The sequence below is a fragment of the Opisthocomus hoazin genome, chromosome 24 (assembly GCF_030867145.1).
Source record: "Opisthocomus hoazin isolate bOpiHoa1 chromosome 24, bOpiHoa1.hap1, whole genome shotgun sequence".
Classification (NCBI taxonomy): Eukaryota; Metazoa; Chordata; class Aves; order Opisthocomiformes; family Opisthocomidae; genus Opisthocomus; species Opisthocomus hoazin.
The window spans coordinates 2,689,854-2,716,472 of NC_134437.1; positions in this window are offsets into that span (position 1 = coordinate 2,689,854).

Consider the following 26,619-nt stretch of genomic DNA (forward strand, 5'->3'; position numbering starts at 1 on the left):
ACAGACTCACCCCTCCAAAAAAAGGTAATTTTTTTTCATCTAAACTACCTCAGCTTTTCCCTCCAAAACGTCACCTCTGGCCCCCCCTAACTTACCTCAGCTTTTCCCTCCAAAACGTCACCTCTGGCCCCCCTAACTTACCTCAGCTTTTCCCTCCAAAAGTCACCTCTGGCCCCCCCTAACTTACCTCAGCTTTTCCCTCCAAAAGTCACCTCTGGCCCCCCCTAACTTACCTCAGCTTTTCCCTCCAAAACGTCACCTCTGGCCCCCCTAACTTACCTCAGCTTTTCCCTCTAAAAGTCACCTCTGGCCCCCCCTAACTTACCTCAGCTTTTCCCTCCAAAAGTCACCTCTGGCCCCCCCTAACTTACCTCAGCTTTTCCCTCCAAAACGTCACCTCTGGCCGCCCCTAACTTACCTCAGCTTTTCCCTCCAAAACGTCACCTCTGGCCCCCCCTAACTTACCTCAGCTTTTCCCTCCAAAACGTCACCTCTGGCCCCCCCTAACTTACCTCAGCTTTTCCCTCCAAAACGTCACCTCTGGCCCCCCTAACTTACCTCAGCTTTTCCCTCCAAAAGTCACCTCTGGCCCCCCCTAACTCACCTCAGCTTTTCCTTCCAAAACGTCACCTCTGGCCCCCCCCAACTTACCTCAGCTTTTCCCTCCAAAACGTCACCTCTGGCCCCCCTAACTTACCTCAGCTTTTCCTTCCAAATCGTTCATTCGGGCCCCTATAGATTACCCCAGATTTCACCTGCCACACATCCCCTCTCTGTGCCTTCTACCTTACTTCAGATTCCCCCCCAACAAAGCTCACTCTGTCCCCTCTGAATTACCCCAGGTTTTCCCCTGGGGAATTCCACCGAAACACCGCGCTGTCCTCCGAGGCATCCGCCCGGCACTCCCTCCCCCTGCAGCAGCCCGAAGCCTGCCGGCGGGCAGCCCCCGCGCCGAGCCCGCACCCCGCAGCGTACCGGGCCACCGGCGTGCCTCCAGCCCGCGCGGCTGCCGCCTGACGAGCCTCGCGGGCAGGCGGCGAGGCGAGGCTCCCGCGCAGCCCGCGGCGGGGGCGCGCCGGGCCCCGGGCGGCCGCCCGGCGAGACAAGCCCACAGCGGCCCTGCCGCCCGGAGCCACTGCTCTGCGGGCGCGCCGCCGTCCCCAGCGGCTCCGGCCCTGCTCTGCCCCCACCGCTGCCACGCCCACTTAGGCTCTTCCTTGCCCCCGCGCCTCTGGTCTCCGTTCCACCTGGCCCGCCTAGCCGCACCCCCTGGAGTTCCTCTGTTTTGCTCCAGCCAGCCCGTGGAAGCCCGCAGGCAGTAACCTGCCGAACAGAACCCAGAGCTCAGTTTAACTCAAGAGGCCCTCTCCTTTCCTCATTTTATTTTTTTACAAAACCTAAAAATAAGCATTATGTGCTTGCATGTGATTTCCCCAAGTTTTCAACCACATGCACCCACTTAAGATGATTTTTACATAAATAAACCCATTTTAATCTTTTCCACATTTGTGCTGCTTTCCGAGAACGAACACTTTGGCAGTATCATTCCTCTGCCAGTAACAATTCCAAAGGGAGTATGCTGCTTTGCACTGGAATACACGGTCAGAAAGAGCTATAAAAGTTAAGGAAATAAGGCTGGTTCCCAATGCATTTTTCAGCATTCTTTACAGATCTGTTACAAGTTAGAGAGCTGATGGTTAGTGGAACTGGAAGCTCACATCCAGGTCTTGGGTGCCTGCCACCAGGTTGGAGTTACCTTGCCAACAAGAAGTGCTGAATCAGTGTAAGTTCACTCTGCTGATTCAAGTGCATTCCAGTTTGATGGTGTGGGGTTGTGTGGTTTTTTTTTTGTTTGTTTGTTTTGGTTTTTTTTGAAGGAGAAGGAATATTTGTCCCAGCAGGTTGATGCCAGATGGGGTATCATCTGTGCTCCTGCAGCTGACACAGCCAGCACAAACAGCTCTGCCTGTGCCAGCAAACAGGACAAAAATCTGTCTGTGCCTTGCTCTGGTAACACCTTGTTCACCGGGTGATCCGCCAACATGTAGCTACAGTACTAGCTGACACAAAACAGTAGTCTGCTACAGCTATGCTCTGAAAAGGTACCAGAAATTTTGCTGGAAGCAAACAGTCTCAAGGCAGGGAACAGCTTTATAGCAGTCAATACACAGATACCAGCAGTGATACACAATGCCAGGTCTGGCAGAGCAGCCTTCTTTTTCCAGTTGTTTTTCTATGCTTTTCGTAGCATTGTTTTGTTATTGGGGAGCCCCAGGAGAGATGCCCATGCCTACAGCAGTTGAGGAGGCTTTTGGCCAGGCAGGCTGCCCAGAAAGCTCCCAGCTTGCCCTCCAGGGGAGGCAGCTCTGTATAGTAACCCAACACCAGCCTCCTGCTTGGACCCCCTTATGGCTCCAGCACTGCTGGGGAAGGGGCAGCACAGCTCCAGTGCACAGCAGAGAATCCCTAGGAAGGTGGACACCTCAGCCCTCACACATCCACTCAAGCCTCCAGGGTCAAACCACTTGGGAAAGTTACATGAGTGTTTATCTCAGAGTAAGCACACTGTCAATTTGTATAAATAAAGCCAAAGCAATTTACTAACACAGGCTTAATCACCCAAGGGGCACCTCAGTGCTGTTAAGTGCCTCCTCCCCACCCCCAGACTAGACACTGCATCACCCAGGACCACTCGTTTATACTGCCTGACAAATCTGATCCAGAGAGCGGGCCACCAGCATACCCCATAAACTCAGAATGGCTGCCCCTCCAATCTTACCAAGCAAGGGGAAGATTTATCATCATGACCTGTTGCTATGTTAAATTACAGGGCAGACCACCCTCCATTCAGCAATCCCCTCACCTTCCCAAGGTCCTCAAAGATCTCCCGAGCTAGAAGGTGGAGAAAGGACTCTGCAGAGATGTCCCAAAGTCATTTCTGAACAGTAACCTTCTACCGCCCTTTTAAAGCGCCTGTATTTCCCCAGGCACCAAGCCATCTGTTTTTCAACAGCAGGCACCACACCACCCAGGTTAAGGCAAGACTGAATCATCATCCTTTTGTACCCCTTCTACAAGCCAGCTGACTTTCCTGCTCAGGCACAGCTCCCAGCAGCATTACAACACTTCCAGGGCCACCCAGCCTCACTGGCCCTCCCTCAGCATTGTAATTGTAAACTCAGAGCTAGAAAAAAATTGACAAATATCCTACCTACCATAGATAAGCCCGTAAGTAAAATATAAGCTCATTTATGAAGCCCACAACCCCAAACGGCATTTTGGGAACTCTTACCCTTCCTAAGAACCTTTACCATCCTCCAGCCAAGTACCTGGATCAGTCTGTTTTTTCTGTGAAGCATTAATTCTGAACATATTGAGAACTCTTCCAGCATGTCTCAGCTCTCTTACACCAGACTGCAGCACAAAAGATAACTTCTAACTAGTGCTGGGAAGCTACTTATAGGGATCCCAGCTGCATTCCTGGGGTGGTGCGGGCAGGAGCCCTCATTGGCAGCATCTGAAGGGCAATTAATAGCACACAGGTGCAGCCCAGGCTGATTTCTTGAGCAAATCCTTTAACCCTTGCATTTGTATCATTCTGGAGTAGAATTCTAAACAAAATATTTTAGGCCCTTTACATGCAAAAATACTGTTTCTATGTAGTATATGATTAGGAAGTATTTACTGTTTTTCAGTGATCTCCTTGGTGTTTTTTAAAAAACAACAAGAAGTTCCTCCTTCTCTACCCTTCCAGTGCAATAGTAGGAAAAAAAGTGGAAAAAAAGATTTATGCTATTTCTTTCTAGCTCTGCTTCTCAAGCCTGCATCCTTCCTCTCCCTGCAATTTGTACTTTTCATTGCCTTAAAATTCCTGGATACAAAGCACTGGCCCATCTCAGTACCACAATGTTCTCTGAGATTGCTAAAAGTTAGCCCTCTGAGATATTCAATCAGGAAACAACATTATAAAACATGATATTATATAGCTTATAAAACAAGCTTATAAAAATGAAATTATTAAAAAAAAGAAATTACCATGTAAGTGCATACGCTGGCTCAGAAACCTTTTGAAAGTGTTTCTCAGCTTTTTATTGCAAGGGTAAAGTCAATCATTTGATTATTTACTATGTTTATACACATACTTTACTACGTTTATTTATACATATAAACTAAGTTTATTTACACAGTCCTTTACTATGCCAACAGTGGAGGGTGTTTGCGATGAGTCAGTCATAACAAGATGTATCATTTTACTCTTTCCACGGGATAGATTTTTTCTTATGTTGTGATTTTTTTTTTTTAATGTTGTGAATCTCTGTTTTGAAGAGATTTCAGGTTTCAGTCAAAAAGTGCGTCAGGCAAGATACTCCAAAAAGCAATGTTTAGAATCATGACCACAATCTAGGCTAAGGCTAGGAAACAGTAGAGAAAATACATTCCTCAAAATACATGTAATTGAAATCTATGCAGCTGTTACCCAAGGGAAATATATGTGTTTCTGTGCATCTTATTCAATAAGATTCCTTTTCTTTCTTACTATTTCTTACCTTCAAGGAAGTATGTGTAGGTATTTCTGAGGCCATACATTAGTGAACTCAAAAAACTCTCGAAGAACAAGTTATTTGCAACCAATGGAAAATGGAAAGTTCTGTTGGTGAAAATCAGAGTCAGGGAGAGATAGATGGGCAAAGTGAGAAAGATAGGGAAGGAATTTGATGAAAAACACATACTGTCAGAGGGAGACATTGCTGCGATAATCAAGTATGCACACAGACACAGAAGGCGGCTTTACTTACATGCAAACGCACCCTTAACAAAAAAGTGGATTTATTAAACATCACAAACAATTTAATCTGCTGTTTACTATAAGAATAGTAAATAAATGCTAGGAACCAAACCACAGCCTAGTTTAATGCAATTCCTGTCTGTTCTGGCAGGCCAGGGCTCCATTTCTGAAAACATATCAGAAATAAATCACAAAAAGCTCCATTCCAACAATGCAAAGCTTTGTAAATATGAATTAATCAAGTGTGAAGGGCCAACAAAGACTACCCAGAAGTTTCCATGTGTCCTCATGAAAAGCAATAACTTGATAGAGCTAGCTTCTTCCTCCATTGCCCTTAATACTACATTAATTGCTTTTGCTGTGGAGATACATGAGGGAATTTACACTGAAACCAGCTGAGTCTGAAACAGCTTTAACAGAGGGAGGGGAAGAAAACAGCTTCCTGGCCTGCACAGGTGAGTGTGAGCACAGCCCCTTGCACGTTACTGCATGTGTTTGACTTCTTTCTATGGTAAAGCTGGTCTGTGATACCGGGGTGAGAGGGTGGGCCAGTTAGTATGGTGGTCATCTCTTTCTAGTGTGGTATTTTAGGGAGCCTAGGGTGCTGTGACTCTCTCATCGGTAAAGCTGTGTGTTACAGGTAAATTGGTCTGTATGGCGGGATGAGAGGGAAGCGACATCACGTTAGCATCCCTGGCTTGCAGCCCCTGTGTTAGTTCTGGTGAGTAGTGGGTAGACTGGTTATTCTAATAGGAAGCACAAGAGGGTAGCATTGCCTTTTCCTGGAGTGTGTTGTTTTCGCTGATGATCCTGAAGCCTGTTGGAGTGGAGCAGATTGGATCCTAAGGTCCTGCAGTGGTCTGTTCTTACATGTGAAAAGAAATCCATTGTAGAAGCCAGAAGTCCTGTTTATGTATGGACTGTAGTCCATTGGTAGGGTAAGTCCTGTTTATGTATGGACTGTAGTCCATTGGTAGGGTGGGTTTTGGTTTGGGTTTTTTTTTTTTTTTTTTTGAATAATCCTTGGGTTTTCAGGGTTTAGCTTTATCTTCTGTGATAGGGTAGCTAGGAGGGATGAAAGTGAGCTTTATGGACTCATCTTGTCATGAGTTGTACAGCTCTATTTCATGTATATGCTAGCAGGCGTAAGTTACTAAGGCAGGGCTTCAGTGGAAAAGCACAGATTTCAATGGAGAGGAGTGCTCCTAGCTGTACAGAAAGGGGGAGTGGGATAAAGTTAAGAAATGCTGCTCTCTTAGAAGCTTAGTAGATGAAATGATTAAAAGTAACAGCAGTAATAGCAGTACAACTTCTGAATGCTGGCAATGATGTGTATGGTGTGTGTAATGGGTTCCATGAAACTGTATGAATGCATCAAAGGGGCAAGGTAGCCTTCGCTGGGGAGTGCTGGCAGGGAGAGTTGCAGCGTTGCTGGAAAGCCAGACCGGTAGTGTCTCTGGACAGTGTTAAAGTCTATCTTCTCTGTCCCAGATTTTCCAGGGCCGGCAACATTGCTTGCATACTTGTGCATGGTGGTGAGGGAGTGAGGGGCTTAGAATTGGGAGCTCCACTGGATTGTCTTTCCAGGCATAATGTGTCCTTCTTCTGCAGGCATGGACCAGGCTGAGGAAAGACCCTGAACCTGCCTTGGTGGCTGTAGACCTCAGAGTTGCACTGTGCTGCCTGCCTGGCTGAAGCTCAAGCTACCTTGACCTAGAAAATAATTTCCAGCCTCTTCATAAACATAATCAGTAGCTGTTCTTTGATCACTTAAATATTTTCCTGTCCCTCATCTCTTTGGTCTCTTTGGCACCATTTACAACTCAGAAAAACTTCAGGTAGCAGAAAAAATTGTTTCCTTGTTTGCAAAATAAAAAGAAAATAACACTTCCCTGCTCAAGGGGCATGGGGACCTTGTTTGCCCTGATTCATCCTGCAGTGAGTCTTTATGGGCAGGTCTAAGCCCCTGCACAGCAAGCTCTGTAATATTGACAGACCTTTCAGTGTAGCTGCTTTAATACCTCTGCTCTGACAGCAGCAATACCATGCATCTCAGGGGATGGGATCAGAAGCAGACGGAAATTTTTGGCTATTGGCAGGCTTGTGCATATTCCACAGAAGCCTTTGTCTTGCTAAGGAAGTAGAGACCTTTCAGTCTCTCTTGATAGATGGGGAGGGGGGAGGAATTTAACATGAACAAGGCAAACTCATTCCAGTCCTGCTAAAGGTACTGTTTTGCTTTGAGCCTCTGGTTGCCTGCAGCAAGGACTGCTTCTCTGTGCTACAGTATAGTGACAGTGTCCTGTTTCAGAGGTGGCTGCATAATTCTCTACTCATAGGAGAGCTTGGGATCCTTCTGTGAATGACATTAGTGGAAGGCAGGCCAGAGCTTAACAAAGTGTTGGCCACCTGATCTCGCATGCAGTTTAATGGGATGCAATGACCTACCTTCACCTAAGTGATGCTGGAGTGTGGAAATACAGTATCATTCAAGGTCACTCAGCAATACCGGCCAGTGGCTCAAGGGACAAATCCCGCAGAGTCTGCAGCGTTAGCTCAGCTCTGGGTAGGGGCAAAAGCCCAAGCATGCTCTTTTGTGGGATGGGGGAAACAGGACCCAACTTCCCCCTCGAGAGGCTCTGAAGAATCGTTTTGGGAAGGTGAGGGCTACAATATGCCATGCTCAAGTTCTGCATTTTTGCATGAGAGACACTAAGGAGTAACTATGCTGGGAACAAGCAGAATCCTCGCTGAGAGGTAGCTTGGACTTCATAGGTACCATCAAAATCTATTTTGTACTGTACATATACTATGGTGTTCCTTTTCTTAGTCCTTCTAGCTTCCAGCAGTATTGGAGTACCATTACTCCAGCTTTAGTGGTAGGGAAGGAGAGTCTCTAACAGACCATGCTTGGGTAAGGTCTTCTGCAGACTTCTTGTTGCCTAGAGTTTGCCAGATGAGGGCAGGGAGGAGATATGCAGAGCCAGCATGGTGCCTGTTTGCCTCAGCTGAACTTGGTCTCAGTGATGAATCCTGCTAGAGGATGGGGGTCTGGTACCTGGCCCAGTATGGAGAGTGGGACCTTTGTGGCTGGCAATTCAGATCCCTGCTTGCTGGAAGCTGAGGAATTTACTCTACTTGAATTCCTTTGCTCATAGTAGCCTGCTGGTAAACTTTCTCCAAAGAGACACTTGCCCCGGTATATAAAAGAGAAGCAGCCAGCAAGCAGTGATGGGGTCCACCTTGTTCTAGAGCTGTCACTGGGCCAGTAGTGTCACAGCGCTGAGGACCTGCAAACACCCCTCTATGTTCTCTGTGCCCTCTATCTGGCATGTTTTCTTCTGCAGCCTTTGGTTCTTCCTTATCATAAATCCTGTAGGATTTAACTTCTAGTTGCTGATCCTTTTGACAGTAATGGACCATTAACTAACTAGACATAAAATTGAAAGTGTAAATCCCTCTCCCTTGGGGAATTAGAAAGCAGGTTTAGGATGCAGTCCATGAAACGCAGGAGTTCATTGTAATCGCAAACAAGGCCTGATTAACTCTGCCTGTGTGGCACCCCCAGGTCTGTGCCAGCTGATGAACAGGAAAGCAGAAGCTGAGTCTAGTACTGCAGAACCACTTGTATCTGCCAGGGGAAAGGTCTCCAGTAACGTGGCAGGGCTCAGCTATGTATCTGTGGGAGTGAGTTTGCTGCTGACTCTGTTCTCTAGACCTTGAAATCAGTGCCCACTGATTAAAAAAATTAATTACCTTCCTCTTGCAAGAATGACTCTACTTTCAAGGTCTCCCAGGCCCTTAATCAAGCATCTCCCTTTGTAAGAAATTTTGATTGAATTGCAGTGAGCTGTCGTTAGAGCTTGGATGGCCAGGTCAGAGGGAGATGAGTTCAGAGACCTAACTGGGCTCTGCTTGTGGTGAATGGAATGGTTCCAGATTTCTCAGGAATAAGTGACTAATTCAGAGAGGAGAGAGGGAAACAGGTTCAAAAGCAGTTCAGTTATGCAGAAATTAAATATCTTGGGCAGTCTGAGTACTGCCCGGAAATTACAGAGATTGCAGTAGAAAAACTAGTTGCATATATGGAGGCTATGCTTCATGGGAACAACATAGAAGGAGAGGGACCTGGGCTAGATTCTCACAGGGCTGTAGATGCAGTTTTTACAAGATTTGAGTGCTCAGTAGTTAATAGCTTGAGGCTTTCACTTCTCTGTTCTATGTTCTTTCTTCAGGCTCTGCTTTGCAACCACAGAGCTAAAGGGTAACTTGCTTCCCAAAACACAGGATTCTCCACTCATCACTTGATTCTAGCAGCTGGGCTTTGGGAGGAGCAATGCTGGCAGGGGACTGGCCAGGTGCTGGATGGCCAAGTCACCTGCCCTCGCACTGCCTCCGGGGTTTCTCTGAGTGCGCAATGCGAGGGACTCCCGCCATGGTGCTGATGCTGGGCAGGGCTGGGTGCGGTCTGCTGCGACCAGAGTGAACCCTCCAGGGAAGTGAACTGCCTGGTGACTGCTGGCCAGTGGCCCCTGTATGCCTCAGCCAGCCTTACCACCTGTTTGTGTGCTCTGCCATTTCCCTCCTTTCCTTGCAGCCCATGGCCATGTTCCTGCAGCCGAGCTGTGTGCTGGTGCCTGTACCATTTGTCATGCCAGCAGCACAAGAGCAACCGGAAAAAGCGTCTGGAATTTATCACCCGTGGCAGGAGCTTTTGTCTGTAATAAAAAAACATTTTCCCCCTCCTCTCCTCTAGTGTTTTCCCCCTTCCTTTCTCTCATTATTATTATTATTAAGGAGCTTAATGCCATATGTCTTGCTGTTTCATAAATAGCCCCTGTAATCAAACAGCACTGGGTAAATGGGCAGTCCAGCTTGTCCAATTTATTTGACAAAATGAATCCAGAAGAATATGAGTCTGTGGAGGAAAGACAAATAGAGCAGCTTGGATGAATGTGTTAACCAAGAGAAAACAGGTTGGCAGAGTGGTTGATGCTATATTTATCCACGCAAATGGAGTTCAGGGCTAATTTATTAAAAATAGTGTGCAGAGCTTGCCAGAACAGTCAGTGTCTCCTGGGAGGGATAGCAAGAAGCACAGCCCTGCCAGTGTCACAATGGGGAGCTGGGCTCAGGCTTGGCCAAGGGGTGTTAGCACTTTCTGCACTGTCGGGAGGCAGGCAGTATGGAGAGGCTAAAGGGACACCCCCCTCAGCTGGTGGCCACCCAGGCAGCAGCAGCAGGGCTAGCGTTCACATTCCTTGTGTGTATTAGCAATGTGAGTAGCCCTGGACTGGTCTACTTTGGACTGTCTAGCGGACAGGCTAGTAAAAATGATCAGCAAGTGCTTGTTGGTCGATAGCCAGCTGAATATGAGCCAGCAGCATGCCCAGGTGGCCAAGAAGGCCAACGGCATCTTGGCTTGTATCGGAAATAGTGTGGCCTGCAGTAGGGCAGTGACCGTCCCCCTGTACTCAGCACTGGTGAGGTCACACTTTGAATCCTCTGTTCAGTTCTGGGCCCCTCACTACAAGAAAGACATTGAGGTGCTACAGCGTGTCCAGACAAGGGCAATGAGGCTAGTGAAGGGGCTAGAACACAAGTCTTGTGGGGAGTGGCTGAGGGGTTGTTCAGTCTGGAGAAAAGGAGGCTGAGGGGAGAGCTTACCACTCTCCACAGCTACCTGAAGGGAGGTTGTAGCAAGGTTGGTGTCGGTCTCCTCTCCCAAGTAACAGGCAATAGGACAAGGGGAAAAGGCCTCAAGTTGTGCCAGGGGAGGTTTAGATGGGGTATTAGGAGAAGTATTTAAAAGACGTATAAATGCTGAGCTTAGGGACAAGGTTTAGTGGTGGAATTGACAGTGTTAGGTTAATGGTTGGACTCGATGGTCTCGGAGGTCTCCTCCAACCTAAATGGTTCTATGATTCTATGATTGTGATCTTCTGGGCTTTGTTTATACCTAACCTCTTAAACTGTCCAGTAGATTTTCATTCAGCATCAGTCCTTCCCTGGCCTTACTGATGCATTTTAATTGCTTGTGGGGAAACCAGGAGTCCTGGCTCCCTGTTTTGGAACTGAGAAGGTCCTAGCTGGCTAATGGCAAAAAAGTTCCAGCCAGAACACTCCTGGTTCCAGCTGGGAGACCCCAGCCAACCATGGCTCCATGCCATTTGCTGGCAAACAGATAGTGGCTGGCCAGGGAACGACATTGTCTGGCTGAGGGACAGGCAGGAGGGGAGCCAAATTCAAACCCCTGTAGGCTGGGAAAACCTCTGCACAATATGGAGGCTCAAGGGGACCCTCAATTTTTGCAGTTGCCACGTTGCTGAGCTGCAGGCTGAGCCTGGTGAGCTTTATTTGGTTGTTTCCCGCTACAGCAAAATGTTAGGGCCAGAAAGGGCATGCTGGCGAGCAGACCAGGCTGAGCAAAGATATTCAGCCCTACAGGATTCTCAGAGTGCTACAGGAGGAGGGAAGGTGGGAGGCTCAGACCTTGAGCACCCTTGGAGGCAGCTGGTACCTGGAGAAGTTTAGCCATTGTTTTTTCCAGGGCTTGCTGTGCTCTCTTCCTCTGTCTGCCACACCAGAAATGTGAGAAGGCACCAAGCTTTTCTCTGCCTATTGGGAGCACAGGGTGTTTTGTTTCTCCTCTGCAGCTAAGGAGGGAGTGGGGTGAAGCCAGCCTGAAGCATGCTTCAGCTGCAGGCAAGGCTAGTTCAGCTGCAGACTCCCAGAGCCTGGTGGCCGAAACACCCAGCTGCCCCTTGCTGGGACTAGGAGCATCCTGGACAGTCTCTTGCCTGCTTTCCCAGGCCCGCACTTAGTAGTTCCTGGCCAGGATGAGTCCCAGGGTGTGCCCTAGGTTACCTGCATGCACGGTGAGCCTGGGCGGGACATTTAGAAGGAGCGGTCTTTGCTTAAAGATGTATCTGGCGTTTGGGCACATGCATGCACATGAGCTGCCGGAAGGAGAGCTGGGCCTGGAGTAACACCCAGGTGGTGCGAAGGAAAGGCAGAGTGCCCCTGGGCTGGTGGTCCTGGCAGCCAGCCATCGTCAGATCACAGGGAGATCTTACAGAGCTACTGACTTGAGGCTCAGAATAGCTCCCAGCTGGGCGTGACCCTGAGAAAATCACAGATGTGGCTTTCTGAAGCTGCAGCCCTTTTCACTTGCTCGTCTGACCCTGGGCTGCATTCATTTTATTAATGGTGAACTTTGTCTTTCTCCTCTGGGTGAGGTCTAGACCCTGCACGGCTGCTCACCTTCTACTGACCTCAGCTAGGCTGGGTTTTCCTAAAGCTCTCCACAGCACCTGGTGCTGCAAGGCCAAGGCTGTGGGTCAGACCCCCCCTCAGGTGCTGCTACAACACAGTACAGGTAATGGCATTTCTAGCAACCCTCGCTGTAATTGCCTTGTTTCCCTCCGGCCACTTCAGTTTTCTGGGCAGAGGCCTCGATAAACAGCAAGCAATGAGCACACAACAGTGAAAGCCTTTTGTCTTTTTGCAAATTATTCCAGTGCTTTCACACAAGGAGCTGGGCAGCACGTGTGTGTAGCAGCAGCCCTTTGGTATGTTTGTGTTTGTTGGGAGGACACCTGTGCCTTCTGGAACATTTCTCTGCAGCTGGACCGCTGCTACCTGTACCCTGCTGCAAAGTGCGCCTGAGTATATGAGTGAGCTTCTCGGGCAGGAAAAGCTGCGGTATGCCTGCAGTCATCTGCTGTGAGGCCGTGTCTCTTCACCAATGCTCTCTGCAGTCTCTTCCATGTGAAATCCACTCCAGAAGACAGCGAGAGCCTGCCTTAGTTTGGGAAGTGCTGCAGCCTAGAGAAGTCCATTGATACTGCAGCAGGGCCCTGCGTCTTCTTCACCATCGGGCGGCAATACAGGCTCTGGGGACTGGCAGGGTTGGGATGTGCCCGGAGCAGAGAAGAGGAGCATATTTCATTGATGAGAAATATCTCGGCTACTGCTCCCTGCATCTCACCTTTTACAGACTTGCCTGCTGGCCATGTCAGCTGAAGAGCTGAATTTTTAATCAAAGAAATGATTGTGCTGTTAGGTAAGGGTGTGTGTGTAGAGGGAGATGTTTTGTTGCCTCCTCACCTCCTTTCTGCCCTCAGAGTGCCTGAGGTGGCTTTGCTCTGACTTTGCAAACACGACACTGTCCTGCAGGCTCGCAGGGAAGCCCGTGGGATGACCTGCACGCTGGGATGCAGAGTGGACAAAGCAGAGGCTGTTGCTCCTGCAGACCTCTGCTGGGCCAGAGCTGTGTGCCAGAGGGAGAGGCAGGCAAAGCTGCAGTGCAGGTGGCTCACGTGTTGGACTGCACATCCACCCAGAGGGATGCTGGCTCATTAGTCGAGGAAACACCTCTCTCCTATCTGCTTCCTTCCCCCTCCTCCAAGTGGGAACGCAGCCCCCATCCTTCTCGCCATTCCTGGTGTGTATGAGTATTCTTTTCTAAGTGGCAAGCAGAGTATTTTAAACAAACACTGCTTAAAATGTATAATTTATGGGCAAAACTTCAGAGGAGGAGGTCAGTCCCCTGTTGGTGCTGAGGGTGACTCTCCATCTGCAGCAGCCCCCACTGCTCTGTTTCCAGTCAACTGGCACAGCATAAGGGATTAGCCTTGGGCACGGCCGCCACGGAGCAGCACCCAGAAAATTCCCAGCTCTTAATGAACAGAAACCGGATTGTCTTCTCTTGCAGACAGGAGCAACTCTGAGCCCTCCCCTAGCACCTGCCCCCAGGAGAGAGCCCTATCCTCCCTAGCTTGCCTGGGAGCAGCTGGCTGGGTCCTAGGGTTTGGCTCAGAGCTGGGCTGTTTCAGCCTGCACAGCTCTTGGAATGCAGGGTTAGGAATCCGCAGCCTTCCTTCAGCCCCTCTTGGTGCAATGTGTTGGCTCCCGCTTAGGTGATACAGCAGCTTTGTGGCACCTCTACCTTCTGCCAGCGCCCTTTGGTGCTTGTGCCGGGAGCCCAGCTGCAGCTCCCCCTTCCCACTTCCTGGGCACTGTCTCAGCTGTGGCTGCTCCTTCCCGTTCCTCCCTCACCAGCCCTGCATTCCTGCTGGGGGTGCTGGGGCCCAGGAGTCCGGAAGGACCCCCTGACCTTGGTCCAGGGGAGTTTGGCCCAGGGAAAGGAAGGAGGCAGGTGAAGAGGAAACAATGGCCATTTTTCAGGGTTGCTGACAGAGATCTGAGAAGGAGCCTGCATGGGCTTTGAGTTAAAACCTGAGGGAGCCAGGGCGCAGGCGAGGAGTCCAAGCTCACAGAGGCTGAACTCTCAAAGCTGACAGGCTAGACATGACAGGAAGTTCAGCCAGGACCTGAACTTGAGCTTAAGGGTACTGCTGGACAGTGGGAGACCCCAGGTCACGAGGGGATGGCCCTGCCTCTGCTGTCCTTCTCCCCCCTGCGCCCCTGAATGTTCCCCAAGCTGAGCTGCATGTGGGAGGATTCCAGGCTTGTTTGTTAATGGGAGTGGAAAGACTTGCTTCGACTAATTAATTTGCTGCTCTTCCCCATTTTCAGGACCATCTTTTATTCATAGCCAAGTGGTGCAGACACCGCTGCTTGCTGCCTTCTCAGGATGCTGGTATGAATATTTCATCCTGGAGCCTGATCGTGCTGAAGAGAGCTCATGTCCCATGTACCTGCGTCTTCCCGCAGATCACCTGCCCTGGCTCAGCTCACATTCACCTCTTCCAGTCCCAGACTGGGTTTCCCTGTCTCTTCACCAGCTGTAGGGCCTCTTCCCTGTTCGTATTTCCTGGTAATTAATGTGGCACGCTTAGAGCTGGGGCTTACAGCTCACTGTCTTCTGTAACGCTGGGTAATCAGCCCTGTGCAGAGGGTGCTGCAATTACTGTGGCAATAACAGGTTCTGGGAGAAACTTCTTTTGATATGAAGCAGCAGGAAAGGGGAGTGACCTGTATACTTCTGTTCTTCTGCCCCCTTTTCTTCTGAGGAAAGCAGGGAATCAGTTGCCAGATGAGCAGTTCAGTGCTGTGGCTGCAACCTCGGTGGAAAGAAGGCTGCTGAAGAAGGAAACCCTGACTGTACCTGTCAGAGGAGCAGCAGAAGTGATGAAAAGAAGCTCTCCTCCTGCTTCTTCACCCCTCTCCTGGCTCCTGTGCATGGACTCTCAGGCGTTACTTAGCTCTGCAGCGCTCCAAGGCCAGGAGCAGCCTTTGCCTGCAGCTTCTGTGGCCCCAGCAAGGTACTCTGTCTGAACAAGGGCAGGCCACAGAGCAGCCGTTTGGAGTGGCACTTCATTTACTGAATGGCAGCTCCATAATCCTCTTCAAATAAAAAGACTGTGAATTTTCTGTGCTGGGAGCTCATGGAAGCCTTTGCATTCAGGCAGGTGGCACAATGGAGTATCTCCTTGCTGGATGTAGGAGTTCTTGGATTTTATTTGGGCTTTGTTATTTGATTGTTTGTTTTCTTCTTCACTGGGAGTTTTAAAGATTCTTCAGAGGGCCTGATAGCTCACTCCTGGTTGCCCTCTTCAGGACCAATGTATCCTATGCACATTCTGTTTGGGGCTCTCAGCAACACACTGATCTCTGGCTGTTGCAGTTGAGGAGGCAGATTAATTATGGTTCAATTCGTTACAGTTCACCTCTAGATTCTAGGAGTGCCTTTCATGTCAGAGTGAGCCTGTGGCTTGGGAAAGATGTGTCTTTCCTCCTTTCCCACATTGCAGACGAGGGCAGGGTGGCAAAAAGGGGACTGTAGGGATGCCCATGCTGCCTTTGCTCAGACAGGTGCTTAAGAAGGGTGCTGGTGTGGAGAGTTGATGCTGTTCCCAACAGCAAGGTATCTTTGGCACTAGGGCTAATGGATGGGATACACTGTCCCTGACTGAAGTGCTTGTTCTGGTGGGGAAATGCTTTGCAGGTCTCATGGAATGTGCCTTTACCTCTTCACTCCAGCTCTCAGCAGAGCCAATGCTTTGTACATTGTCCATCTCTTCACGGGCGAGATAGCACAGTAGCTCAGGAACTGTATGCCCCAGCCCTCTGGCTCACAGTAAATAGGCCCTGACTGCCCTGCAGCAGAGCCAAGTGCTCTTGGCTCAAGTAGTTACCAAACAAAAGCACGATCTTCAAAGAGATCCCAAAACTGGGCCAGGAAAATGTGTATCTGCTGCAAACTGACATCTTTTTGGAAAGACCAGATGTTGCTACTGGAGAATCACAATCCCCACATTTGCCCTATGGCCGCAGGAGCCTGGAGGAGGCACGGACAGAGAGGGGAGCTGGGAGCAACTGTTCTGCAAAGGGTGGATTGTGTTGCAGAGCAAGTGCATGTGAGTGTGCATTCATATATGTGTAGTGGGGATGTGTTCAATTAAAAGAATGTGACTGCAGGTTGCAGGATGTGGAGGCTGTGAAGGCAGCCTCATTAAACTCTCATGTCCAAATTAAATGTCAGATTTGCATATCAGTTCTGTGTTTTCAGGCCCATTATGCAGCAGCCGGGAGGAAGCGCATGGGCGGGGGTGCTTGGGCATCCAAGATGGTCTTTGGCTACAGACAGGTTCCCAAACCAGCTTCTGTTGCTTTTTCACTACCCACTTGCTTTCAGGAGACAGAGAAAGGGCACTGCACTGCCTAGGCTCTGGCTGTAGAGCTTCATGTCCAGTAAGCCCTTTACAATTTCCCCCAGGCTGTATTCCAGTAAGATCTTGTTTTAATCTTGATTTAATTATCTGTAAAGACAGACAAGCCTCTTCCTTGCCCCTTGGGAAGCCCAGCCAGCAGGGTAGCTTCAGGTACTGGTACAAAGCCAGACTGCAGCCCAGGTTGGTGAGCCTCTGAAGTGCACAGGAATTTCCATTGTGGATGGAGACAGACAAATGTGTCAAGGGACTGAACTAAGCAGCACTCAGAATCAGTGATACAGCACCTGGGAGAGGCAGATCCCGCTTTGTGGGCAGCAGGAGGTTTACCGAGCTTTGTAGTTGAATGCCTATAATCCCACAGAGATTTCTGCCATGGGTCTTGTTGCAGAGCAATGGGTGGCAGCAGCAGAAGGATGCTTCCTAACAGCATGCTGGCAACCGAGCAGCAAAAAGTAGGACTGACTGCAGGTGCTTCTGTCCTGCAAGACAACAGGAGCAGAGCAAAAACTATCCTCTTCACCACCCCTCCTCAGGCATGACAAAACTGGAGACTCATGAAGGATTAGCATGAAGATTGGAGAGCATGATTTGCAGGGAAGGTGAGACAATGTTTCCTCCATCAGGAAAAGAATAATGGTCACCTGGGTATGCTGTTGTGTGTTGCCCCAGCATCCCCTCTGGTACCTGAAGGAATCAGGCAGACTGTGTGCCTTCAGTCCCTGGAAAGAGATGGCGAGCAAGGACGAATGAGGTTTCTATTGCTCTGTAAAGCCTGTGCCTGCTGTCCTGCACATCTGTGAAGCATGTCACATCCCTAATGGGCCAGATGCTGAAAGATGCTGAACATCCTTAGAAGGTCAAACTCAGATGGCGGAATACCCTCCTGGCTAATTCTGAGACATGGAAGTGACAGGGCCTACATGACAGGAGACGCCTGGGAGACAGAGCGGCATCTGAGTCAGCCATCTCCAGAGAAAGACTTGTTGATGACTGGGCTAGTTTTCATCAGCTCTGCAGCTGGTGGCAGTTTCTGCACTTCATGCAAGAAGCATCTTGTGGGGTTGACATGCTGGTCCCTGGAGGGCAGCCAGGGGAATAAGACCACTCCTTTCTCACTTGGGGTTGGCGCCTGTGGACCTTATCAAAGCACTCTTTGCACTGCAGTACTATTTCCCCAGGAAGAAAAGGGGCCCAGCATCATGAAAGGGCCTGCAGGCCCGGGGCTGGAGGGCTGAAGGGTCTGAAGCATCTTCTCTGGCCACCTTCCCAACTCACGCCTGTGTGGGAGGCCAGGCTATAAGTGCGGCCCCACAGCTCACCGTCTTACAGCAGGCTGCTGGTCAGGCAAGGACAGTGTATTTCCAGGGGAGTTGCTCCTGATTTACACAATTGTAAAAAGAAAGGATGCAGCTTTGATTAAACGTTCTGAGCCCTGGGAGGGGCAAAGTGATGGAGGACTGGGATAAAACTCTCAGATCTGCCATAGACTCCCTGTAGGTCTGTTGTATAATTCCTCCCGGTCCCAGTTCTCCTATCCGTAAACGCTGGGATGCCTCCTGCCTTGGCTATGAGGAATACAAAACTTTCAGGACTGAAATGGCTCCTGCCGACTGTCAAAACATCCAGGAGAGTAATGGAGTTCCATGTGCAGCTCTGCTGACTGCTTCAACCCTGATCCTTGGTTGGAAAAACTGCCCATGGAGCAAAGCTCACATTTTCTTTCAAAAGTCTCCATCTGTGAGACAGCACCCAGCTCCCTCAGCCTGTGGTGATGTTAACCCTGACAGCCTCAGTGCTCTCCAGGTATTCCTTGGTGCATTCTCTTCCCTATCAGGAGGAACGACAGCTGCCCTCTGCAGTAGGGCAGCAGAAAGCTGGTGGTCACTGAGCAGTGGAGAGCATTCTTCATTGCACAATGGAAGCAGTGACCCTGGGGCTTTTGCAGGCAGGAGAGCAAGCCACGCAGGATGGCTGAGGTCATGGGGCTACGAAAGGGAACGGCACGGAGATTTTGTGTGCACACCCTTTTATGCTTGCCTCTATTCATGCCAGGAAGGAAACTGCTTTCTCTGTATCCGTCTTTCTGTTGGAAAATCCTTAGCCTCTGTACAGATTTGCTCTCCTGTAAAGAGTAAGCTGTTTAGCATCAAGCCTGTCTAATGGAAGGAGGTGAATGAGTCTGCAGAGCATTATTGGCAGAGCAATGCTCTGGAGAGGGGGCTGACTCGCTTGTTATCGATGGGGCCCTTCACTGGCAGAGATAGCCTTGAGGATGGGGAGCAGGGCAATAGTGGATAGCCCATGATTGCAAACTTGGCTACAGGCTTGACCCTAAGGTCTGCCACTGCCCCTTCACCCTGTACCCATGGGCAAATCCTCAGTATCTGCTTTACTTCTTTAACAGTTTCCCTTCTGTAAAACACAGTGAAGTGTCCCTCTCTCTCTCCATGGGTGGGGAAGCAAAAGTCTCCTCTTCCCTTGTATTTAAGGCCCAGAGCTACCTGGCTGCCTACAAATGAATAGACAGGTAGGTTGTGAAAAGGACACCACAACAGAGTGCTTGTTCAGCCACTGCCTTATGTCATTGCAAGGACGGTGTAGACAAATCCTTGTCTGCTCTGGCTGGATTCCCCAGAGGCAGTTAATGCTGCTCTCCCAGCTCTTGCACTGAGCTGTCTCTGCCTACTGCACTCATAATCAGAAGTTGTAAAACCACTGACAAGTCCATAGACCAGAATGGAGATTACATGCAACATTAAAATTAAAAATGGCAGACTTACGAAGCTGTCTTCATTAGGCAGCTGTGTTTTATTTGTGGCTTTTACTGCCAAATAAATAATCTTTCAGGTGAGTTAGTTAAGCTGCCCTCAGGAGCAAGAGAGGGGGGAGGGAGGAGAAACAGTTCTGCATGGCCACTGGGGATTCTGCCACAAATCAGCCAGTCTGGAAACTGCAGAACTGGTGTAAAATCAGGATGAAAACCTTAAAAACCCACCAACACTCCGGGAGTCCTCAATGCAAAACTACACAGAACAGTCCCTTCCAACCTGAGCCGAGGCAGAGCAGGCTTCGGTGCTGAGAGCTAATTTAGACATTTGAGCCTCTGCCTCCCTGACCTCCCTCACAGCAGTTCATTGGTTGTCTTCTGCATTCACTTGGTTCCTCAGTTTTGTTTCTCTCCTTTTCTGCCTAACTTCTGGCTTTAGGAGTGGTCCTAGGGAAAACATTAAGAGAAGGCACTGTTGTGGATACCTAAGAGCAGTATTAGAAGGCAGAGCATTTGTGCCTTGGCATGTTCCGGAACTTCTATGGAGAAAGTACACTGCTAACACACTCACCTGGGTTTCAGTGCTTGTGGATTGTATTTTCACGTGGCTATGACCAAAGTCGCCATTGCTGATAGAAACTACAAAGCAGTACTGGCTTGGTTTGACTTTGCGTCAGAACTGGATGAAGTCCTGCATTCTGTTTTAATTTTCTTTTTGTGCTTCTATACTCTTTCAAACCACAGGCTTGAAAGGAGTGACATTTGTTCCTTCAGGGATCAAAAAGTCTCATGCAAGCCACTGTAAAATGAGAGAAGTGATGCTGCCAACAGTGCCAGCAGAGAAGAGTCAGGGTGAAAGGAGCTAAACTTCTCGTTTGTTTCCTGCCTGTTCTGGGCTGGGGTTCTCTCTCCCTGCTTGCTCCTTGACTGCCCGAGATGCCTGGTTCAGGATCATGGTTAACACAGAAATCCAGCCCCTCCACTTCTGCAACTGGCAGACTGTGTCAGAAAAACTCCTCAGTGCTAACAAGGGAAGATGAGATATAACTAGGTAAGGTCAGGTATTCTCGGATTATCTGCTTCCTCATCAGAAAACTGCTTTAATGAAACTGAAATTCTTTGCAGAAAACACTTTCATAAAAAAGTCAATTTTTATAAGGAACCTGATAACAAATTTATCTGTGGGAAAGAATGAAAGGTACAGGTGAATCATCCCCTTTCAACATTTCCAAAATGGAAAAAATGTGCCTCTTTAAATTAGAAGACGCCATTTTGTTCAGAAATGTAAGTTAACCGATTTCACAAAAAAGATCACAAAGGCTGAGCTTGTATGGGTGTGGATAGTGAAGGAGCCCTTGCCCTCCTCTTGCTCCAGGAGTTCAGACTAAGCTCAGCTGAATGAACTTCATCCTTTTAATGCAAAGCATCTTTTTCCAATCTACCTTTAGACTTTCAAATACTGCTCATTGCAAAGCCAGTGCTATGAGCAAGAACATTACACATTTTGCACGTTATACCAGATAATAGTCTGAAAAATAAACAGCATGGGAAGTGGGGCCTCAATTATGAGACACCTAGTAATGTGGTCCCCAGCAGGGTGGGGACCTTTCCCTTTGTGTGCAGTGCAGCTCTGCTGAAGCGATGTCTTTGGGTAGGGGCAGAGCATCTTTGGGTAGGGGCAGAGCATCTGATGCGGGATGCCAGCCAGCCAGGCTAACGGCATAGGGTGCAAAGGAAGAAGAGTGTCGGAGCAGTCATGGAGCATCAGATTTGGATGCAGATGTTGGCACTAGTGCAGATTGTTTCTTGGCCCTAGTTTTGTTATTTAGATTTCTCTGTGCTTCTCATCTCTCTGTCTGGAAAAATAGGAGAAAAGCAACTCATGACCCCCTCCCCTAGGCATGTGATAAGGATGTGTGAAGTTAGTGAGGAGATCCTATACAATAGCAAAAGAGGTTATTTCAGCCTTGGAGATGGATATGGTTTCACCAGCACAGGTGTTAGACAATAATAAATTCTCCATGTCGGGCTTCTGCACTTCATATGAGACAGACGGCAGGACAGAGTCCATGGCCGTGCTCAGTAGTGTGCCTGGGGCCTGGCTGTGCCTCCGCTGCCGGTGCAGCCGGGGCTCCAGCCTTCCGTGCTGCCATGGTGTGAGGTGCGGCAAACAGAGCCTGTCGGGAGCACGAAGGGAACTCCCCCCTCCCACAGCGTGAGCGACTGCTGAGAGCTCAAGTGCTCCCCAGGGGGGCAGCAGGAGAGCATTCGTGCTGTTTGCCTGTGTGTGTGTGTCTATGTGTGTTTCTTCCCCGGCAAAAAAAATATTTTTCTTTGCTCATCTGTCAGGGCATGAGGGAGCTCCCGCTTTTGCTGCACAGCCTTGCCATGAAAGATTTGTCACCCCACGACTCTGGAAGGGCACAACACGAATAACTGTACTTGTCCCCAGCTGTGCTTTTAAGGAGGCGGTACTCATTTGTATAATGTCCTATTGTTATGGGATTTAATTAGCTGTGGTTTGTTCACTCAGCAGACACAAATGAAGTTTTAATTTTTTGTGTACAGTTGTGAGGTGTTTTTTATTCATCACATCGGGAGTGCTCTGAGGCCTTCTGCATCAGAAACTGCCTCTAAAAGGGTGGAAAGGGCCGGACAAAACTGGGATGACATTCCCAAAGTGGCAGGATAGGGTGCAGCTTTAAAATGAGCTGGGGTTATTTGTCAGAAACATATGGCACTGAACTGTGCCCTTCCTACCACCTAGGCAGTGTCCTGGTTGCACAACAACATACTGCTGGGCAACGAGTGACTTAGAAAACTTGTCCTCAGTAATAGTGCCAAAATGATGAAAGATTCCTAGGATGATGCACCATGCAGGTACAGGTAGGAAGCCACATAGACTCCCTCTCAGCTCAGCAGAGGTGTTGAAAGCATGGAAGGAGGTGCTCAGCATGGGGGAAATTCTTCTGGAAATTAAACAGTTGGCTTCACCCAGCCTGAGAACCAGTCAGCAATATTGGAACAAAGTCGCAAAAGCAAGTCAAGAAAGATGCAGTGTTAGACAGAACCACACAAACTTTTTTTGTTGTTACTTTTATCCTTTTCTCTGCCTTCTTTCTATCTTTGCCAGCTTCTTTTTAATTTGCAGTCTTGCTGTTTACATCAGAAAGCCCCAAGTCACTCTTCCTCCCAGCAAAAAGAGAGTGTGTAGATGCTGAGAGAGGCTGGGGAGCAGGCTTAAGTCTCTCTAGAAATTTCCAGAGCCTTATTTCCTTCTGCTCTACATTGTCTCTGCTCTCTACTCTCTTCAGTCACCCAGGAGCAAAATGGCATTTACATTCTTGCTTTATGTCAATATTTGCTTTCCTTTGAAACTGTCTGTTTAATAATAATTCTTGAGCACAGAGGAGAGGTGAGACCTCTGGGACCAGCTCTGTGAACTCGGGCTGGGGAGGATGGTTCTGGCACTCAGGTTTTCTCTGCTTTCTCTGGAAGACGTTATTCTGAGGTTGGAGCAGTGAAGGGAAATTGCCTGAACTCCAGGATCCTCATACTTGCTTGGAGATAGACATTTGACTTCGGTGGAATGCCAATGCATCCAGTTCCTAATCCTGTATATTTTTCTTCACTCCCCTTCTCTCTATGATGAAAGCTGTCTATGAGACAGGCAGCTGCAGAGGAAGATACAATTTTTCGTAGCTTGCCAGCCATCAATCTCCTGAACAATACTCAGATAATGAACACAGAAGCCTGTCACCAGCAGTAATGGGGTGATCGTTAGAAACTCAGACCAGACCAAGAGAAGGCAAGAAAGACTTGAGAGCTTGTCTTCAGAGTGCAATTCCTGGTGAACTGCTTTTGACGAACTCTGGCCACACTTTAGCGCAGAACCAAGACCCCCTGTCCCTGTTTGCTGGCCACCTCCCATTTTGAAAGGAACACCTTCCATTTATACCGAAGGACCAAAGTGTCCACACATGAACAGCCACTGTCTGTAACGACCACACTATGTTTTCAGCTGAATTCACAATGTGGACACCTGTAGTCATCTAAGAAGGCACTTTCTCCTGTGTCCTTCAGGAACTGACATTGCCAAGTGGGCAAGAAAGTTTTTGATGCTTCTTCCTTTGAAAACCAAGTGGTTTTTAAGTGGACAAGCTATGCCATGACCTGTTGCTATTCCACCCCCTACTTTCCCCTGCTTGGTGTTTTCAGATTAGGAAGCAAAGAGATCATTGAATGGTGTTTTGTCCCTGAGGCTCTTCTGTCAGTTCTCAGAGGATCCCAAGGCACAAACCACAGTGAGAGAATGCTGCTGAGCAGTGCTTTGCCTCCTGACTAGTCTTTCTGCTTTGCATGGCTTATTTTTGTTCTGAGTGATTAAATGCAGACTGGTGATCTGTTTTCATTGTGAGGAGATGGAGCTGATGACAGATGGGGACACACTTGGAACCTACAGGAGGCATTTATTAAAGCAGAGTTGTAGCCTGGGCCATGCTGCATGTATCATTGGGCAGAGTCTTTCCTTTAACAGTGAAGAACTTCCAGTTAAAATAAAACCCCTGTATGTGTGAACAGATGGAAGGAGCAACTTAGAGGAAATGAGACCTGAGGGGAAGATATCAAAGGGACAATCTTTTCCTTCGCCAGGACTTTAGGCTGCCTCCAGACAGGAAAGATGAGCTACTCTCTAGGTCTCATCCTGCTTTGGATTATGCTGAGAAAATGACTGTGGCTGCGACCAGCTTCTTTGCAGGACCAGCAGGAGAAACATCGGCTTGCTTCTCAGGTGTCCTGCTAAACGAGGCACTAGGAGGCTGAGCACAGGGGCAGTGACCCCCCAGTCCTCCTTTTTCTGAAGCTCATCTCTCTGCTTAGCAGGCTGCAGCAACATCTCTCTGGTAATGTGGACAAGTATCTGGCTGAATGGGCACTAAGGAAGCTGGTAACACCTCCAAAGAGTGAGAAGTGCCAGAAACGTAGGTGTTATGTGCACACTCTTTCTTAGTAGCTTCTGTGGGTATCAGGTACAAGTTAAGAAAGTGCTGGGGGTACCAAGGTATGTAGAAGTTAAAAAACACAAGATGTCTTCAGCTAGTGCAAATCTACCTAGTTCACCCAAGGTGGGGCTCCCAGGATTTCTGTAACAGGTGGATCCAGCAAGATTGCTTCATCCTTTAGAAACTGTGGTTTGCATGACTGCTCCCATTCTAGGTCTTGGCTGGAAAATATGATTCTTTTTGTAATAATTGTCACTGAACACTGGAAAAAAAACATGAGAAATGACCAGAATATAACCTCTTGAGAATGCTTTAAAATATTTTTGTTGTTTATTTACTTTAGGAAAAAGAAAAATCAAAGAGAAGAATAATAAGAAAGCAAAGACTCTGCAATGACAGAAAAATGCGATTTTCTTTTTAAAGCTCTTTCTGATTTTACAGTGACATACGGAAAAGTATAAATGGTTCTAAAAAACTTCACCAGAAACTAGAGAGAAGAGAAAATAACTACAATGAAGGGCAGTATATTGAGGGTCATAGCTGCCTTCATCTCCTGTAAAACAATATTTGCTGCAACAAAGCAGCACATTTTAGTTATTTATTGTCATGTCAGCTACAAAATATTAAGAACATAAAAAATTATAGTTTACCCTGCATGTAGTCTAGTGGCTGAGATTGCCCTGGAGCATCATACTTGAATGCAGAAGCATCAGGGAACAGGAGAGCAGACAGCTTAGAAAGCCAGCCACATACTGAAAGTAGTCGTTGCTGGATGGAATCACGTGGAAAGAAAAGGTTTGTGACACAAGGGTTGGAGTGGGAAGAAAGTGGGCAAAGCTGGGTACCCCCTCCATTGCCTCCATCCATGGATACATCCTCCCCTGCACAGTCTTATGCAGAAAGCAAGCAGGTAAGTCCAGGACAAGTTCTGACGAAAAGAGCCCCTGAATGAGAAAAGTGGGGCTGATCCCTTCTCTCCGCTTGAAGCTGGTCTGAGGAGAACAGAAAGGTGCCAGGGCCAAGTGACAAAATTGATTTCTTTAGAAAATTAAAATAAAATTGTCCAGCTCACCCCAGCTCTTTCCTAATTGCTTCCACTTGTTTTCCCCACTTGTTCTGAGACAGGGTGTCCTTGTGGCTAATTTCTGCCTTTTGTTCTGTGTTACTATGCAACCAGTGGCTTCAAGTGCCTTGCAAAGATAATGCGGGAAAAGACAGCTGTGGTGTGCCTTGCCCACCCTGCAAACTGCTAGGCGCAGTGGGCAATTGGACACCCCATGCAAGAAGCCGCAACACCTCACCAGACAAAGAGGATAGGCAAACTGTGACTAGTGCTGCAGATGGCCAGACGGAGCAATGCTAGTTTTGCATAAATCACTTGGCTTTCGGTTAGCACAATTAAGAGGTTGTTCAGCTGGAAAGAGACAGAAACATTTCCTCCCACCTTAGTTGTGCTTTGGTCAAGAGTTTTTCTTGAGCTTGTCCCTTCTTCTCATGTCTTGGAAACAATCAGATGAGATGCCCAAGATGGGGTCCCCATTGGCACTTTTGGTGTTAGATCCCATCCGCCAAGATGATCAGGACAGGGAAACATGGCTCAGCAGCAAGCTGGAGCAATGAAGAGAGGGTCTCCATAGCAAGAGAGAGAGAGCACTTGGCCAGCGGCTTTCCAGAACTGGGATTCTGCTCCTGCACTGGTCACAATAGTCAAGGAGCAACATGGCTGGGTGTAGTTAGAGGTGCTGAGACCTTTTCCTGGAAGCAAGAGGGTGCGGGAGGTGGGAAGAGCTCCCGGATGGTTATGAGGAGGTCGGGGAAGGTTTGCTGAAGCAGCTGTGAGAGCCACAGGCCTGCCGGGTGGCACGGTTCAGATCTGGACAGCACTCACACCCTCGGGCTCTGCCTGCAAGCAATGCTTGTAGGGCAGTAGAGTGAGGAGACCTGTGCATTTTTTGCTTTATCATCCCGGTACCTGTGCCAGGGACAAAGCCACAGTGCTGGTAGCCCGGGGGGTTCCAGCTGCCCACAGGTGCGATAACAGCACTCCTGAGGGTCATGGTCATTTCAGTGAGGTTTGTGGGGATGTGGAGGTGGCATGAGTGCAAGAAAGAAGAGGGCTTGCAGAACAGGTAAAGTGGCAGACAACACTCGCCGGGCAAGGGCTGGACTCCAGACACAACCGTGCCACAGACAGACACTAGTAAACAAGATTTAAAAGTGCCAGAAACCCATCACCTTTTTTAAGTGAGCATGATGTCAGCTCTTCCTCATCCCAGTTTGTGGACAGAGTGTTCAGAGTCTCCTTCAATCCAGCCCACAAATCATCTTGTCCCTTTTATGTCTTCTCTTCACGCAGTTGGTATTTGTCATTAACACATTTTATTAGACCTTGTTCCCCACCTTCCATAAAAAAAAGTTCTAATA